Here is a 17977-nt window from a genome sequence, read left to right as displayed (position 1 = left end):
GAGGTGATGGGGCAATAATCTTTAGAAACATTCATCTTCACAAATGACCCTGGAGTACCTGCATATGCCCTTTCCTGTTGGAGAAGACTGCTTTTCTGTTGGTGAGCATGAGGAGGGGCATGATGCCACTGAGCAAAGTCAAACTGATCCAATTCTAGGGAGTCACCTAGGAGGCCAATGGGGTGTCTGCAAAGGATGCACAAGAGGCCTCTCAGCGTCAGGGAAAGCTGAGGTGTCACAGTCAACTGGGAATCCTGGTGTACTAGAAATGAGTTTTCTCTGGGTAGAACTATGACTAAAGGAACACAGCTTGAAATTCATTCAGGGACATTTGCAAACTGCACAATTTAGCTTCCCACAAGGCCCTGAGCTGTGAGAATTTGTCCTTGGATTCCCACTGAGTAAGGAACTGGAGGGCCTCAATCCTGCTGCCATTTCCCCTCCTCCCTTCTCTGCTTTGCTTTGCCTCCACAGCATCTGCATCACAGAGATGAGGCATGAACTTCAATCCTGGTACCCACATGTCTGTGTTCAGGGGCCTGCCCTTTCTTCCAGCTGCCCCTATGCCAACACACCAGCCATTCTGGGAGCTGCCCCTGGCACCATGAGTGACTGCACCCATCTACCAGGGTAACTCTCTGGTATTGTCTACTTACCCTGGACAACCATATGTGCTAGAGCTGTTCACCTTTGGACAATGTGGGCCATAACTGAGGCCAGAAGGGCCTCCTCATATTCAGAACATTGCCCACACTCAGGTACCCCTCAACTGGAGGGCCCCAGGGGCCTTCTGTGAGGGTGTGGAGCATCCTGCTCCATTCCTCACGGCACCTTCTGCCCTGAGGACCACTGTGCCTGCTTCAGCCAGTGGGGGGATCCAAAACTATGGGATCCACTGGCACCTGGGCCTTCACCCTCCAACACCATGACCATTTTCCCAGCTGTCCCCCATCATGTTCCCAATGAATGTGCACCAATGGCCAGGTACAGTATACGGGGAGGGCACACCACCCACCTTCCAGGCTGCGGTGCCACCAGATGACTCCAGCAGACCTCATAGCATCTATGAGAACTTCCAGTGCTGGCAGCACTTCAAGACCCTGGTCTGCAGGCACCTTCCTCAGACTCCCAATGTAGAAGCGGTTTCCTGTTTCCTTGTGTGAGTTTTCTCCTCAGGCTCCTCCTTGAGCTCTGCAAGGAGGAAAAGCAAGGGTTAGAAAGAGGAGGCTGGGATGTAGGGGAACTGGAAGCAAGGTCCTGAGGGTGGGGGTTACAAGCTGAGACACCTATATTCCAAGATGTATTCACCTAACACCAGGGAATGAAGTGTGTCTTATGTCAGGTGCCCATCACAGGCCTGTGAGTGAAGGCAATCTTTGTTTCCAATGATCATCACCATCACATGGAGGACTCAAGGTCAGAGGAGGTTCCTGGGGATGATGTGGGGCAGGAATTGAAGTTGGCTGTCTGACTCCATGCCTCTCCCAACCATTTCACCTTCCACCATAGACCTGATTGTTCCTGGAACAGGGGACATCACAACCACAAGTGCATTTAGGGGTGCTGGCCCCAACACAGAACTCTAAGGATACCTATACACATTGTCATGAACTCCTGATTGGGACCCTCTGGTGATGTGACACCTAGGGGAAGCTGTCTTTGGATACTGGATGGGCATGTTCATCTTTGCCCCAGTTTGTAACTGTGCTCCCAGGCCATTCTGTCTTAGTCAGCCTGGGCCACCATACATGATACTATGGAACATGTGGACACAAACACAGGCAGGTATTCCTTTTCACAGTTCTGGAATCAGGATTCCCAGGTAAAGGGTACCTGACCTAAAGTTCCATGAATGCTCTCTCTTCTCCATGCTTGAAAAGACAGCTGGTTAACCTCTGTCCTCACATGACTGACATCTCTTCAGTGTCTCCTCCTTCTCCAGGAAGAATACTAATGCCTTCATGAAGCACCACCCTCAGGATCTCATCTAACCCTCTAAGCACTAAATGCAATCTTTTTTTAAAGAGAGAGAGAGAGAGAGAGAGAGAGAGAGAGAGAGAGAGAGAGAATTTTTAATATTTATTTTTTAGTTTTCAGTGGACACAACATCTTTGTTTGTATGTGGTGCTGAGGATTGAACACGGGCTGCACACATGCCAGGCAAATGTGCTACCGCTTGAGCCACATCCCCAGCCCCACTAAATGCAATCTTGAGATACCATCCCATTGAGGCTTAGGGATTCAACAGGTAAATGTTGGAGGATAAAAACATACAGTACACCATATCATTGAGGAATCCAAGCACAATCATGCTGGTCAATGTAGCCCTTGGTGTTCCTGTTTGGTATAAGTGTACTGGAGTCCCAATGTCAATACTTTGAGTTGAACGTGATGAGGCAAAGATAACAAAGTAGGAAAGTATGTTGGTCTGCTGATAAAGGAGGGTGACCTTGCAGACACTGATCCTTATGAATTCCAGCCCAGTGCTTCGGTCTCTGTCCCAATGGGAGCCCACCATGACCATGGAAGAGGGCCTGCTGAAGGGTTTGCAGGAATGGCATCACACCAGAAACTTTGACTGGATGGGCTTCTGTGAGACTGCAGAAAAGTGAGCCAGTTTTCAGGGCCCAGAGACTACTGGTGGGGGATCTTGGTTTGCACACCAAGGTCTGGTATAGCCTGTCACCTACCTATATTTTTGCTCTGAGGCATCTAGCTCTCCAAAGAGTAGCTCCCTCTAGCTGGAGGCCTGGGCATTCTCTCTGCAACAATCCCAGAAACTCCAGACTCCATACTCCTGATCCCAATTCTGCCTTGAGGTTCAGGGTCAGGATGGGAGGAGTAACCAGCCCAGCCAGAGGATCCGCTTCTGCTTTGCTGGCTCTGCAGAGGGAAAAAGTTGCACTGGATTCACTCAGACCACCTGCCTGGGAACTGGTACGTCTTTATGGAGTAGGGTCGATTATAACTCATGAAAGTGGCCACTACTTCATCCTGATGTTCCAGAAGAGGGTGGAGGTGGGGAGTGCATGGTAAGGGCCAGCCAGCACCTCAGATGCCCCAAGGACATGTCACTGGTCTTTACTGCCTTTGCTCTATGTAATCCCTACCATTCTAACAAGGGAAGAACCCACACTCATTGGAAGCAACCCAATGTTCTCAGTTTAGCTTTCACATGACTCTGTCTGTAATTTGGTCTCCCAGGTGATCCTTTCAGGGCCCATGGTCCCAGCCTCAGTACCCCTGAATTGGGTCAAGACCCCTGGTGTTTTCTGATATAAATCACATCCCTGACCAGTTTCTAGAACTAAACTCATCATGTGGTTCCTGGCAGAAACAGGAGAGAGCCAGAACAAGGGTCAGCTAGGGGCCCTGCCTGGGTCCCTCTGACCTGATTTCCCTTCGGGTGCTAGTTGATGTAGTGTTTCCCAAGAATTGCTGTTCTTTATGTGTAGCATCTCCCACCTGGGACTGGCCTGTCCCACTCCAGGACACAACTCCACATCCCTGCCAGTAGCTCCTGACTGGTAGCTTAGAATAATCCATAGCCTAGAATCCCACATCAGCACCTGCCTGGTATGGCTAACCTAATTCTCAGTTCAGCCTTTGCCTGCCTTACCCAAATCTCACCAAGGTTCATGGAGTTTGAGGCTGCAGAGGAGATAGAGGATCCAAGGATGCAGTTGTCAGGGGTCTTCCAGTGCCAACCTCCTCCTGCAATTCTGAGGCTGGATCCCAAGGCCTCCACTTCCCGAGGCTGTCCAACAGCCAGGTAGGGTTCGCACATTCACACAGTAGCTTATGATAGTGTCCAAACAGTGACAAAGGCCAAGGCAAGTTGTTGTCCCAAATAAGAACTTTTCCTTCAGTATTGGAGATTCAGTCTTATAAGCAAAACAGCCCCTAGCACCTGAGGTCCTGGCCACCCAGCTTTGAACTGTTTATTGACTGGGCCAAGTACAGATCTCCTTTCTCTCCTGTGTATCCAAAGAAACAACACAAGATCTGCCTGGGACTTGGGTCCTGGTAGGGTAGAGTGCATGCAATACCATTCACTACAAATGTCCTCCCACTTGACTCTCCTAGATGTTGCATCTGGTGCACTATTATATCCCTCGGTTCCTGGGTCAGGTTGTCCTCATGCATGGCATACCAGGTTAGGTCCCCTGAACCCTGCCTACTACCAAGTGTTTGGGATGAACATGGATCCCTCATTCACACACTACTCTAATCCTCCCTGTCCTAGTGTGCAACTCCAGAAAGATCAACCCTAAGGTATAGTCTGCCTGCTCATTAGCAGCCAAACCCAAGGCACCAGAGACCAAGGTGCCTGAGATAAAGGCACACAAGATCAAGGCACGCAAGTATAAGGTGGCTAAGACCAACGGGCATGAGACCAAGGTACCCGAGGAGATCCCACCTGAATCCATCCAAGAGTACATGGACATCATGGATGAGCTATTCGGGCCTACCAACTTTGACATGTGAGAGCCCTCCTACTGGTCCACAGAAGAGCTTTCTGCAAACTTGGGAGAGGAAGGATTGGAGCAACAGCCAATACAGGATGATTTATACCCAGATCCAAGTCTCCTGAGCTATATTGATGAGGACTTTGTCAACAAGGTGAGCTAGACCTACAATCTTGGTGTATACAAGGTTTCAGGACTCATGGAATTGAGCTTCCTGGCCTAGAATCTCAGCATTTTATGTGTATATATGTATGTGTGTGTGTGTGTGAAAGAGAGAGAGAGAGAATGTGTATGCACACATGTGGACTCGTACATGGGGGTAGCTGGTAGTTGGGATATAACAACCCCATGGTGCAGATGAGCATGGGATTATTAGTGCTTCCTCTTTCTCCTAGAAGTCCTCCTGACTTGGGGCCATTTCCTCCCAAGGTCACTCACACTCTCTTCCTTCTCATCCCAGGCAGAGAATATGATTCATCCCTGCTTCCTGGAAGAATTACTTTCCTCCAAACCATATTTAAATATCTTGGACCTAACAAAAAAGCTGGAGCAGCAGGAAGGACTCATCACTGACCAGGTAGAAAGCAGAAGGAAGGTCTCCCAGTAGACCAGGGGTAGGAGGTACAGAAGACAGACTGAGATACCTGATAAAGAAGTGCAGGGACACCAGGAACAACAGGAGTTGGGGAGAAACAAAAGGTAGACAAGGAGAAAGGGGCACCAAGTAGAACAAAGGAGGTAGAGATACCAGGTTTACCTGGGCTTGGGAACAGACACCAAGGCACAGAGCAATACATGGCAGTCTAGGAGACAAAGGGTAACAAGTAAACAGAAAAGGGAGTGACCAGAGTTGGAGAGGGAAGCAAGGGATAGCAGGTAGATGAGGAAGGCACAGGACTTTACTCATGTGGCTCACGGGACTTTGTTTATCCTTATCCTGTCTATGATGGCTCCCTTAGTGAGTCTGTTCCAGGTCACAGGATGTAGGATGGGAAAAAAAGGAAGGAGACATGAGAGCTATGGAAAGGTTCAGGATACCAAGCAGAATGGAAGCCCAGGAGGGTGGCCAGCAGACACTCAGTGTGTTTCTATGAGACCAAGATGAGTGACAGCTCCACTTCCCACCTCCCACTTAAATATGATTGTCCTGATCCCTGTGGTCAATTTCATGCATGAAGAAGAGTTGGCCAGTGCTCATATTCTCCTTCAGCTTGTGAAGAAGCACCTTTACAGGTGCCTCAAGGTCATGGTATGTCCCAACAAGACACAAGAGCTTCCAAGGCAGCTGCCAAACAAGGTGCAGAGAAGCGGAAACATTGCACTGATCAAGGGGCCAGCATGGAGGACTGGTCCACAGAGGTGGCTTCCCAGGTCGTGAAGAGGAGCAGGACCACCGAGCCAGAGTTGCTGGGTTCAAAGGACACTGCTATCCTCCAAGGCTGTCATGGGTCTTCCTCATTGGGGACCATCCACTCCAACCATCCTTCCCAGAACCGCGGATCCTCCTCCTTAAACCTGGGGAACAAAAGTGTAGTGGGTCCCAGGAAAGCCACTTTTTCTGGGCGGCCACATAAGACAGCCAATGGCTGCAGTGTGGACGATGACCTCCAAAGTCTGGATTTCCTCCTTAGCTCCCAGCACCGCCTGCTGCCCTGGGGACTGTCCCAGAGCCAGGCCCCTCAAATAGAAACCCTATGCTCAGGAGATCAAGCACTCCAGGCCCCACCTCCTAGAGAGGACACCGCAGCTCCCACCCTCCTCCAGGTGCCATGTCCATGAAGAGCGCTCTCATTGGATGCTCATGCTTCATGGAAAAAATGACATGCACAGGGCCTCCTCTCCAGGTCATTGGAGGGCAAAATATGGATCTGGAGCTGGCACAAACCTCACAGCCTCAGAAGAGGAAGTGCACATCATCAGGCAACCAAAAGAAGAAGAAAAGGAACTGAGGACAGTCGTGGTGGCCGATGGCCTCTGGGATGACTGCCTCTCAGGCAAGATCTCACCTTTGCTTCATTCTGCACTGGAAGGGCCAAAGGTTCTTCCTCACATAGGACAGTTGCTGTGGGTTCTCAGAAAAATGAAGGGAGTGGGAGGGTATAGGGAATGTAGAAAGAGAGCAGCAAGAGGGTACTGAGAGGAGAGGGTAACAATATTCAAGCCTGGGTGGGGAAGCTGTACCTTGTTTGACTGTCACTGGGAATAAAGGCAGTTTGGTAGGAAAAAAAATCTTCTCTGGCTGCTGCCTTCTGCCATGTTGTCTGTGCACGTCCATGCAGTGAGAACTGAGAGGTGATAACTGGGGTTGCCAGGACCCAGGGCACACAAGTGTTCATCTATTGGGTCTTGTTTCCAGATTTAGACAGGTCCTCCCCGTAATCCTGGGAGAAAACAGACAAGATTCCAAAACCCAACACATCACCCCATAGAAAAAAACCTCTCTTGGTTTAGGGGATCTTCTTTGTGTATTCCTCCATGATCTGTGCCCCTTAAATATCTCCCCTACCAATCATCTGAGGGCCTGCTATGAAGAGAAATCACAAAGGGGAAAAGCACATCTCACTTGGTATTCACAGCTCTGAGGTCTGAGGACTAACTGGTGGCTCTCAGATCTTAGTGTTACTAGTTCTGAGATGGAATGTCAGGGACCCTCAGCTCCTAGTGATAGAAACTCCCATGTTGCCTTCTTGGGATCAGTAGCTAGCTGCTTCCAACAGTTTCCTGGATATCATCTGACAGCTGCACCTAGCAGCTCCTGCAGTTCTCCACTGCTCTGGGTCACTCTCTGTGCTTGCTGCCTTTAGGCTGACTTTCCAGGTGTGCCAGTATTCAGTGTAACAACTTGACCTGCTCTAGTTGAGATAAAAGTCATGAATATACAACTCTACCATCTACTTGATTAGGATTTATGCTCCTGCAGAAGGAAAAGTGGTATAGGGACTATTTGCATAAGGAAATGGGGAAGTAATCTTATTGGAATTTAAAAGGTGAACTCAGGAGTGCACAGTATCCTTCCAAGATACCCATAGTATTTCTGCTTAGGCATGGTTAGGGCAGGGGCTCACTACACTCCATACTAAGGACCACTGAAGGGTCCCAAAGGGTTGAGTCATGTTGAGCTACTGCAGGTTGGAGTCATCTGGGGAGGACCTGGTATGGAAGTAAAAGTTTCTTAGTTACTGTGAGTCATTTGTGGCAGCCATGGCCATCACAGACAAGGACACAATTTTTTATCAAGTACCTCTGGAGAACTTTGGGCCCTCCTGTCTCATTTGGATGGAGAGCTGCTTTTGAGCCTTCAAGCCCCTGTGCAATTAAATAAATTCTAGAAATAAGCCTGGGAACATTTTTTTTCCTTAGGCAGCTTCTTTTTCCTCTCCTGAATGATGATGAACAATATTATTCGACTGATCCCCAGCATGGCTGTGGTCTTCCTGCGTAGGTGTCCTGATGAGAGGACAAGGCCTGCCTTCACACCTCTCCAACCCCCTCTACAGTTCTGACTGGGAACTCACTAGGGACCCAACAGGCTGCAGTTCCTGACTGCATCCCAAGACAGACCCACCCCCCACTGACACAGTGCTCTGACCCCCCCATACATAGTATTGGACCCACCCTAACACCAGCCTGATCTATACTGAGTGTGGCTGGCCCAAAAATAATCAAGTTCTTCTACAAATCAATGAGGAAAAAAGAAGGCTACACACCACATGGTTTTACAATCAACAAAATGTGGTAGTTTACAAAGAAGAATAATTAAATTGCAAGGAGGCCAAAGTTTAGTGCCATTTGTGGGATAAAGAACTGGGATGACTTCAAATATGCACAAAAGTGATTGGAAGTGAAGTTGTTTGTGATCTGTCATGTGTAATCAAACTCCATGATTCTTCATAGGACCCAGGTTCCATAGCCATCAGAGTCAGGGCACAATTTTTTATCAAGTACCTTTTGACAACTTTGAGCCCTCCTGTCTCAGTTGGATAAAGAACAGCTTTTGAGCCTTCAGGCCCCTCTGCCATTAATCAGTTTTCTAGAAGTAGCCTGGAAGCAGTATTTTTGAAGACAGCTTCCTTCTCCTCTACTGAGTGATGCTGGACAGTGAGGATGGATGGAACCCCAGCATGGCCATGGTCTTCCTGAGTAGGTGGCCTGATGAGAGGACCAGCCCTGACTTCTAGGGGAAGAAGTTGCAGCATGCTAGGGAGTCATCAACTGACACCACCAAGACCCACTCCCTCCAGTAATGAAAAGCTGTGCTTTCTGACAATGACCACAGGGGCTGGGCCCTTGTGGGGGCCCCTTTGGTAGCCGCATCCTTATTGAAACTCAGTTTAAGGACCTCCTCCTGATCTCTGTGCACTGGCCAGCATTGATCAGAGTCTCCTGTTTCCTGCGATCTTGGCCAGGCTGTGGCACGCTGGTCTAACATCTGAGGCATTGTCTGCTAACATCTTACTATTTTTGCAGCAGGTCACTACAAAATAACTTTAGGAAGACATTCACATAACTCACATCACCCATCAAATATTAGAATTCTAAAGTTTTCATAGACTTTGCCACCATATCAGTGATAGACCTTTCTTTCATTATAATAAAATATAGAATACTTCCGTCAGCTCAAAAAGAAATCCCTTACCTTTTAGCTATCAACCCCATTCCCCATACATTTTCCCACCACTTTTCAAATATCTCTGTGCTTATCAACTCTTCCCACCATTTATTTGATATGTGTAAGTGTTGCCCTTGGGTGTTCAGTTTTAGCACTGCATCTCCCATGTTTCAAGAGTTAAGATTGACATTCTTTCTATTTTACTAGAACATTCTTAACTAAAATTGTCATTTCTCATGCAGCTCGGTGGGTGGGACAAATAAAATCTCTACTAGTACAGTTTAGGTCCACTGCCTTGATTCATTTCAAGTTGAAAACAGTTCTGCAACCATGGCTTTTGCACCTCCGGCCAAAAATATTCAAGTTTTAGTTTACTTGTTGCCATGTCAAGAATTCTCTTGGGGAAAATCCTGTTTACAGATACACTGAGGTGCCAGAATTTGTGTCCTCACTGGTGTTTGTGGTTAGAAGTGCTGGGAGAAGTACCCACATTCTGGGCAGGATGTGCTCCTGATGACCTTCAGGATTCCTCAGGCTCTAGCTAGGGATACATTTCACTCAGGTGCTTTTGTTTAGTTGTGCAAGTCCAGGAAAGAAACAGAGGGTTTTCCAAAGAGATTTAGCAAAAGGAATGCTGAGGAGGTGATGGGGCCATAAATTATGAACTTGTCACCTCCACATAGGCCTTTGGAGTGCATGGAACTTTCTGGAGAAGGGAGGTCTCCTTCCTGTTGGTGAGAATGCTGAGAGGAATGGTGCCACTCGGCAGAGTCAGTTACCATCGAGATGCCTTGGACGTTGATCCATTGTCAGCAAAGGATGCCAAGGGGCCTCTAAGTCAGGGAAAGCTGAGGTGTCAATATAGACCATGTTCAGGGAATCTTTGATTACTGGGATCAAGATTTCTCTGAGTGTAACTTTTGATTGGAAGAAGGAAGCCTAAATTTCACTCAGAGAAAGATGCAAACCACAAGATTTACCTGCCCATAAGACCCTGAGCTGTTGCCATTCCTCCTCAGATGTCCTATGACAAAGGCTGGGGAGCCTCACTCCTATTGCCACTTCCCCTTAATTTGCTTCCACAGCATCTTGGATGCTGAGACCAGGCAGAATCTGGTTCCCCTATGTCTTCCCTCAGAGACCTGCACTGTCTTCCCTCTTCTACTGAGCCAACACAGAAGCCATTCTGGGTGCTGCCCATGTTGCCTCTTGTGACTACAACAATCTCCCAGGGTAACTCATTGGTGCAGTGTGCTTACCCTGAAATATCAATGGTAGCAGGAGTGGTGTCCCTGCTGTGTGTGTGTCTGGGCAATTCAACTTTGGTCAACCTGGGCCAGATGGAGGCCAGAAGAACCACATTCAGAAGGTTGCCCTCACTGAGGTACCTCTCAACTGGAGGGCCCCTTGGGCCTTCTAACATGGTGTGGATCATTCTGCTCCATTCCTCCCACCAGCTTCTGAATAGAGGACCACTGTGCCTGCCTCAGCCAGTGGGGGAATGGGCAGCTGGGTCTTCACCCTCCAGCACCACCACCATTTGCCCAACGGCCAGCATCATCTTCCCAATGAATAGCCAACAATGGCCACAGGTAGTGTTTTGGGATTGCGCACTGCCCACCTTCCAGATAACTGCAGTGGGTGACAGAGCATCTACAAAAACTTCTGGCACTGGTAGTGCTTTAAGATCCTGATCCACCCGCACCTTCCTTAGACTCCAGATGTGGAAGCACTTTCCTGCTTCTTCATGTGAGTGTTCTCCCCAGGGATCCAGAACTCCTCCTTGAGCTCTGAAAGGAGAAAAAGTATGGCATGGAGAAAGGAGGCTAGGATGTATGGGAACTGGAAGGAACATCCTGTGGGTGTAAGGACATGCTGAGAGACCTACATTCCCAGCCATGTTCATCTCACACCAGGAGAGGAAATGTGCCTTATTTGAGGTGCCCATCACAGCCCTGTGAGTACAGCAATCTTTGTTCCCAAAGAACATTACCATCACATGGAGGACCCAAGGTCAGAGAAGGATCTTGGGGATAATGTAAGCCAGGATTTGGAATTGACTCTCTGATGCCATATGATTGTCCCTCACTAAGTATTTTCACCTTCTAGCATAGACCTGATTGTTCATGACAGGCAACATCACAACTAGTGTCAGGGAGAGGGGTGAAGACACCAGTACAGGTCTCTCTGGACACCCAACAATATTGTTCTGGGAATTTCTGTTTAGGATATTGAGGTGGTGCAGAATTTATGAGTGAGTACTCATTCCATTTGGATCCTCTGTGGAGATGTACATCATTGTCTCAGGTTTTAACCCTGCTCCCAGAGCACTCTGTTCTCTGTCTCACTCAACTCAGGCTGCCATATGCTCTGCTACAGTAGGGGCAGCTGAAACCACAGGAATTTTGTTTCTCATAGTTCTGAAGTTGGGAAATCCCAGAAAGATGGTGCCAGATTTAATGTCCAGTGAGTGCTTCCCTCCAGGCTTCAGACAATGGCTGCCTTGCCTGTGACCTCCTATGGCTAAGAGAGCTTTAGAATCCCTTCCTTTTTCTAGAAGGGCACTACTACTATCATGGGAACTCCACCCTCCTGACCTCATTAAAATCCTAAGAACCACTGAAGCCACTATCTCCAAATACCATCACATGGGAGGTTAGGGCATTCATGCATTCTCTCGAGAAAAACATTCATGTCATAAGACACAACAACATCAAGAACTCAATAAAAATCAGATTTCATTAAGTACTTGATATTCTCTCTAATATATGAGAGCATGTCCTGGTTGCAGGGAGCACACATGGGGTGGTCAAAGTGACTGGACAGAAGAGGCAAAGGCAAGGCATGTATTGGGTCAGATCAAATGGCAATGAAGTGTGGGTTGTGGATTGTGACTGATCCTGATGAATCCCAATCCAGTGCTTTGTCCCCTATCTGGACTGGAGCCTACCATGACTTTGGAGGAGGGATTGTGGAGGGGTCTTCAGGAATGTCAATGCATACCTTTGACTACATGATCTATGAGATGGCAGAAAAGTGTGTCAGACACCTGGGTCTAGGCCTAAGTGCTAGGGAACATGGGTTGCACAGCTGGCTCTGTTGGAGCTTCTCACCTAGCCAGGAAGGGCATCTTCTACCACAGGGAAAACCACTGAACACTTTCCTCTCCAAGCATTTATTCTCTCTACCTGGAGGGCTGGACACTCTCTAATAGTCCCAGAAGCTCTGACCTCAACGTTCTTACCTTCACCACTGGCTAGAAGTTAAGGGTAGGGTGTGGGGCAGTAATCAGCCAAGCTCAGGGGGTGTCCATCATCAGTGAGGTTTGTTCACAGGGTACAAGTTTCACTAGCTTGATGTTGGCCAACCACCTGGAAAATAAACCATCTTACTGTATATGGATCACCCCTGCTCATGAAAGTTGCCACAATAACACCCTGATGTTTCAGAAAAGATTTAGAACTTGAAAAACATGATCAGGGAAAGCCAGTGTCTCAGATGCCCTGAGCACACACCTCTGGCCTTGTAATTCATGTAATTCTCACCATTCAAACAAACAAATGAAATACAGTTTTCTTTGGAAGATGGGCTGTGCTGGGAACCCAGGTGTTCCAATAATTTCAGCATAGCTTCTGCTTTCTCATGACTTCTCCTGAGTCTTGTGCCCTTGGTCTTTCTTTTATGGTATACAGTCCTAACCACACCATTCATAGATAGAGAATTCTCTTACATAAATAATATCTTTGACCAGATGCTGATGCTTGGCTTTTCTGTGTGGTTCAGGGCAGGGACATGAGAAGCCTGGAATAAGTGTGGGAGAATACATAAAGGAATATGTCTGATTCACTAAGGCCCACACGGTTCTCTTCAGGTGCTAAGTGATGTCAGAAGCACCCAGAAATGTTTCTGCATTGGGAATTGATCCTTCCTGGGACCCGCCCAGCCCACAGTCTGAGCATTGCTCGCTCCCATCCCTGCTATCAGCTCCTCATTGCTATGAAGCTACAGCTTGGGTTTTCCAATGAGAAATCCTTTTTTAAAAATAATTATATGTCCTGCTTACCTGTCAGGTTTGTGGAGTTTGAGGCTGCAGAGATGGAGGATCCAAGGCTTCAGTTTATGATAGATTCCAATATCAGACACTTCTAATCCCACAGAGGCTCAATCTTCCACATTCTCCAGTCATTGTGATTGTGCAGCAAGAGAGAGCTAAACACATTCCCATAGAAATTCATGATTTTAAAAAAAGGTGATAATGGAGTCTGCTGTCACACATGTGAATATTTTTTTTTCAGAATAGGACACTTCTCTTGCCAGTAGAACAGCCCCTGAGCATTTGGGATTCCAGATGCACTTGGATCTGAGGTAGATATAGCCTAGTCCAAGGTGCTATCTTCTCTCCCCCTGCCTATGCAAAGAGTCAACACACCATCCACCTAGGACATGAGTCTGTGTGGCCCAAGTATATTGAATATGGATATCTCAAAATGTCCTACCATATGACATACATTGTCCCACTGGTGCAGACTCTCTACTCAAGTGTTCTGATGTCAGAATGTGCAGGGCCATCCTGGACCAGATTAGGTCCCTTGAACACTTCCTTCCACCAAATGGCTGGAGCACAGCTGGAACCACTGTGTATTCACCACACTCTTATCCTCTGTCCTAGTGTGCACCACCAGAAAGACTGGCCCCAAGGCTCACCCACCAGAAGTCTAATGCTGCTGGTATCCAGAGACCAAGGTGCCTGATTAGATCACACCTGAAGCCATTATGGTATATGTGGACATTATGAACATCTTGTGGGGTATCTCAAATTCACCATGTGGATAGCCCCACATTTGGCCACAGAGGAGTCCATGGGAAACTTGGAAGATAATGAAATGGAGTGACATCTAAAAGAGGAAAACTTGTACCAAGATACACTAATGAGCTGTGCTCCAAGAGGACTTTTTCACCAAGGTGGGCTGGGCTGGGAATCCAGGTGTCTACAAGACTTTGGGAAAGCCAGCCCAGACTCATGGAATTATGTTTTATTCTTTAGATTCTCAGCACTGTTTGTTGGGTGGGGTAGCACATAGTCTTCATTTAACAACCCCATGGTGTGAACCAAGAAGACATCATCAATGCTTCCTATAAGTCCCAGAGGTGTCTTGGGCTTGGGAACACTTCCTACCAAGGCCACACACAATTTCTTCTTCTCCTCAAGGTGCAGTCTTCATTTTCCACACCCCTATTTCTCGGAAGTATTGCTTTTCATAGGACTACACATGGATAACTTGACCCTAACCAAAGAGCTGGACCAGGAAGAAGGACTCACCCAGAAGAATGGCCATCAGAACCTCAGTCTGGCACCAAGACAGGTGACACCTCCCTTTCATATTTACACATTCCCCTAGTTCCTCTATCTTCATGCCCAATGGAGACTGAAGAAGTGCTCTTTTCCCTTCTGCAACTGGTGAAAAATCACTTACGGCCTGCGCTCAAAGAAGAAATGATTGGTGTAGGTGTCCCAAAGTTATATTGTACCCTGACTAAAATGCTTCGAAATCAGCTGCCAGCCAAGGTGTAGAAGGACATAGTGATAGCACTGGACACGAGGCCTAAATGGAGATCTGGCCCCTGAAGGGTCACCTCATGGGAAATTAAGAGATGCAGGGTCACACAACCTAGGTCCTATGAAGCACACTAGCATCTTCCTGAACTGTCATGAGTCTTCATCAATGGGTGCCATCTGGTCCTCAACTCTCCTCTGGACCACAGAATTTCTTCCCTAAGCCTGGGCCAGAAAAGGGCAGTGGGTCCCAGCAGAACTTCTCCTATGGGGGCCACATGAGAAAGCAGAGGTGTTTAGTGAGAACAACCATGACCCTCCATGCCCTGGACATCCTCCTGGCTTCCCATCACCTTCTTCTGTCCTGGGAACTGTCCCAGACCATGGCCTTTACAAAGACCCCTTCATCCCTGGAGGCTGAGCACCGCAGGCTCCTCAGTCCCAAAGAAGAGACCTCATCCCCTATCCCCCTCCTGATGCCAATCTAGGAAGTGAGCTAAAGTTTGACACTCAATGCATGCAAGAAAGACACCCCATTCTGGGTCTCATCTCCAGATCAATTGGAGAGCAACATGTAGCTCTGAGGCTGATTCCTCTTGCCCAGCATCTGAGAGAAAGTGTCAGTCATCAGACCCTAGAGAAAGAAGAAGAGGCATTGAAGACAGTAGGATAGGTTTCTGGTGAGCCAACCTCTCAGGCAGGGTCTTGGTGAGATCTCACCCTCACTACATCCTGCAACACAAGGCGCAAAAATCCTTGTCAATCAGAACTGATCCTGCTAGTCCTCAGGAAAGGGAGGGCAAGGGGATGGCACTGGGAATGTAGGAGGAATGCAAAATGTGGGAACTGGCATGGGAGAGGGAGTTGACTGTCAAGAGTGAAGAAAAATAGTTTAGTAAAGAAATGTTCTCATGGCTACTACCTTCTGCTGTGTTGTCTGTGCTACTCTGTGGGATGAGGAATGAAAGGAGAAGGTATCTGCAGATTCCATTCCCCAGGGTGCACAGGTGCAGAGCCAAGCCTTTGCCTCCATATTTAGCCTGCATCTTCCACTGATCATGGAAGAAAAACAGATCAAATGCTTAACAGAAACCCAGTCATTATTTTGTTCACATAGCCTCAGTTAATTTAAGGGGCCTTCTCTGTACATCCCTTCATGAACTGTGTTGCCGCAGTCTGGCTGGGCACACTTCCCGAGCCACTTGTCAAGCAGGAACGAACTTTATTTTTAGATTGCCGGCAGCACAACCTGAGCTCTTCAGGAATTCCCGAGAGCCCAACTGTCACCACCGGCTCTTCCTGCAAGCACCTCAACCGCTCTTGAGGCAGATTGGCTGGGCCATGTGGGTGTAGCCAAACGAATCCCCAAATGAGCAGCTCCGTGGTCTGAAAGGGCGGGGAAACAGCCCAATGAGCATCACCACAGAGGAGCCAATCAGCCGGAAGTTTGCTGGGGCCGAGGTGAGCCAATCAGCTGGAAGTTTGCTGGGACCACTTCAGCTGTGGCTCTCAACACTGTGTCCCATAACCATCTCTGTTACCAACTGGCTGAGGGTTCAAACATCCATCTTGAGAGCAACCAGAAATAGGCAAAGTGCACCTCCCTTAATAGTATCAGCTCTGAGTTTCCAGGGCCAACATCTCTCAGATCTTAGCATTCACAGCCCCAAGAGTGAATGCCAATGACCCTCAGTGTAAAATGGGTGCATCTTTACCACTGTGTTCCTGACAGGAGGAGCCAGCAGCTACTGACAGTTCCCTGGAACAGCCAAACTTAATAGCTCTTAGCAGCTCTCCATTGCTCTCTGTCATTCTCTTTCATAACTGTCCTCAGGGTAACCTGCCAGGTCTTCTTTCAGGGCCAGTAGCCTTTACTGTTACCGGTTCTTAGTACAATCAGCTGCACCTTCTCTACTTGAGATAAAAGGCATAGATAGGTTAAATATAACCATGCACTTGAGGCCTCACTAGGAGTTATGCTGCACCACAAGGAGAAGTGGTACAGGCAGTTTTTGTGTAAGGATTTTGGGAAGGAAGCTCATTTACTTAAAAAAAAAGGTGGGCTCAAGTACACACAGTATCATTCCAGATAACCATGGGACTTCTCTGAGGTATGGGTAGGAAAGAGGCTCTTAATACAGCAGACAAAGGACAGCTAAGGAGATTCAAAATGGTGGTATCATTGAAAGAGACTGAAGGATGAAGTCATCTCAAATATGCCTGTGACCAAAGATAATTCTAGGTCACAGTGACATAATTAGGGCAGCCATGGATGTCAAAGGTGGGGAAAACAATTTTTTTTTCTTTCAGTTCTATCTTTTTTCTTTTTTGATGGTGCAGGGAATTAAACTCAGGACCTCAAACATGCTAGGCAAGCATTTTGTCACTGAGCCACAACCCAAGCCCCAAAAGTTTTTCTTAAATGCCTCTTGGAGAGTGTTGGCCCTTTCTCTTCTGTCTTATTTAGGAGAGCTGCTTTGGAGCATTCAGTCTTCTGAACCATCAGAGCATTTTCTAGAATTGGCCATGAGGATGACATTTTACTTAGATAGCTACTTTCTGATCCTGTGGAAGAGGTTAGATAGCTAGGCCAAACAAATATTCAGTGAAAGAAATAATGGCACCCTTTGAAAGTTCAACTAACAACACAAGATACATTCTGTCTATTGTCATTACTCCTCAAATGCCAAGCCAGACAGTCATCCTACTGGTCACTGCCAACAAGTTCCAGCAAACAGGGGAGTGATGGACCACATAAGTTGGAGCATCAGTCAGCACTGAGGTGAGCTGGGGCAAGCTGATCCATCACCCTGCAAGATCCCCCCTGCACACATGGGTGATGCCCACTGCAGAAGCACACTCCACACAGGCCCTGAAGTTCCTGACACACCACTAAGAATGCATAATTCAATGACTCAAATTCTGGCTTCCCAAAGCATACATAAAATGAAAGTGAGGAAAATCAGAGTGGGATTGGGCCTAACTAATAGTGTTAGTGCTTTTCCAAGCCCTAATTAGCATAAATTGGGACCAATAGCATTTGAATATTTCCAGAGCCTAACCAGCATAAGCTTGGACACAACACAGTGACCTAAGGGCAATATAAACCCCTATACTAGCACAATCAGACAGAGAAATCCTGATATTGGGTCCCCTCTTGCACTGAAAGAGTTCTATACCTGTTCTTCAATAATATACCTGTTACACTCACTCTTCCTGCTCTGCAGAGTTCATTCTTTTAATTTGAAAGAAAGATCCCAGGAAGAAGGAATTGATGGTGAGCAACTGGGGTCTGCATCAACATAGGAGGGTATAACCCACCTTTGAGAGGGGCACCACTTCTTA

The sequence above is a fragment of the Marmota monax genome, unplaced genomic scaffold (assembly GCF_021218885.2).
Source record: "Marmota monax isolate L192 unplaced genomic scaffold, Marmota_monax_Labrador192_F-V1.1 WCK01_AAM20220418_F8-fsc00823, whole genome shotgun sequence".
Lineage (NCBI taxonomy): Eukaryota > Metazoa > Chordata > Mammalia > Rodentia > Sciuridae > Marmota > Marmota monax.
This window is presented reverse-complemented; position numbering follows the sequence as displayed.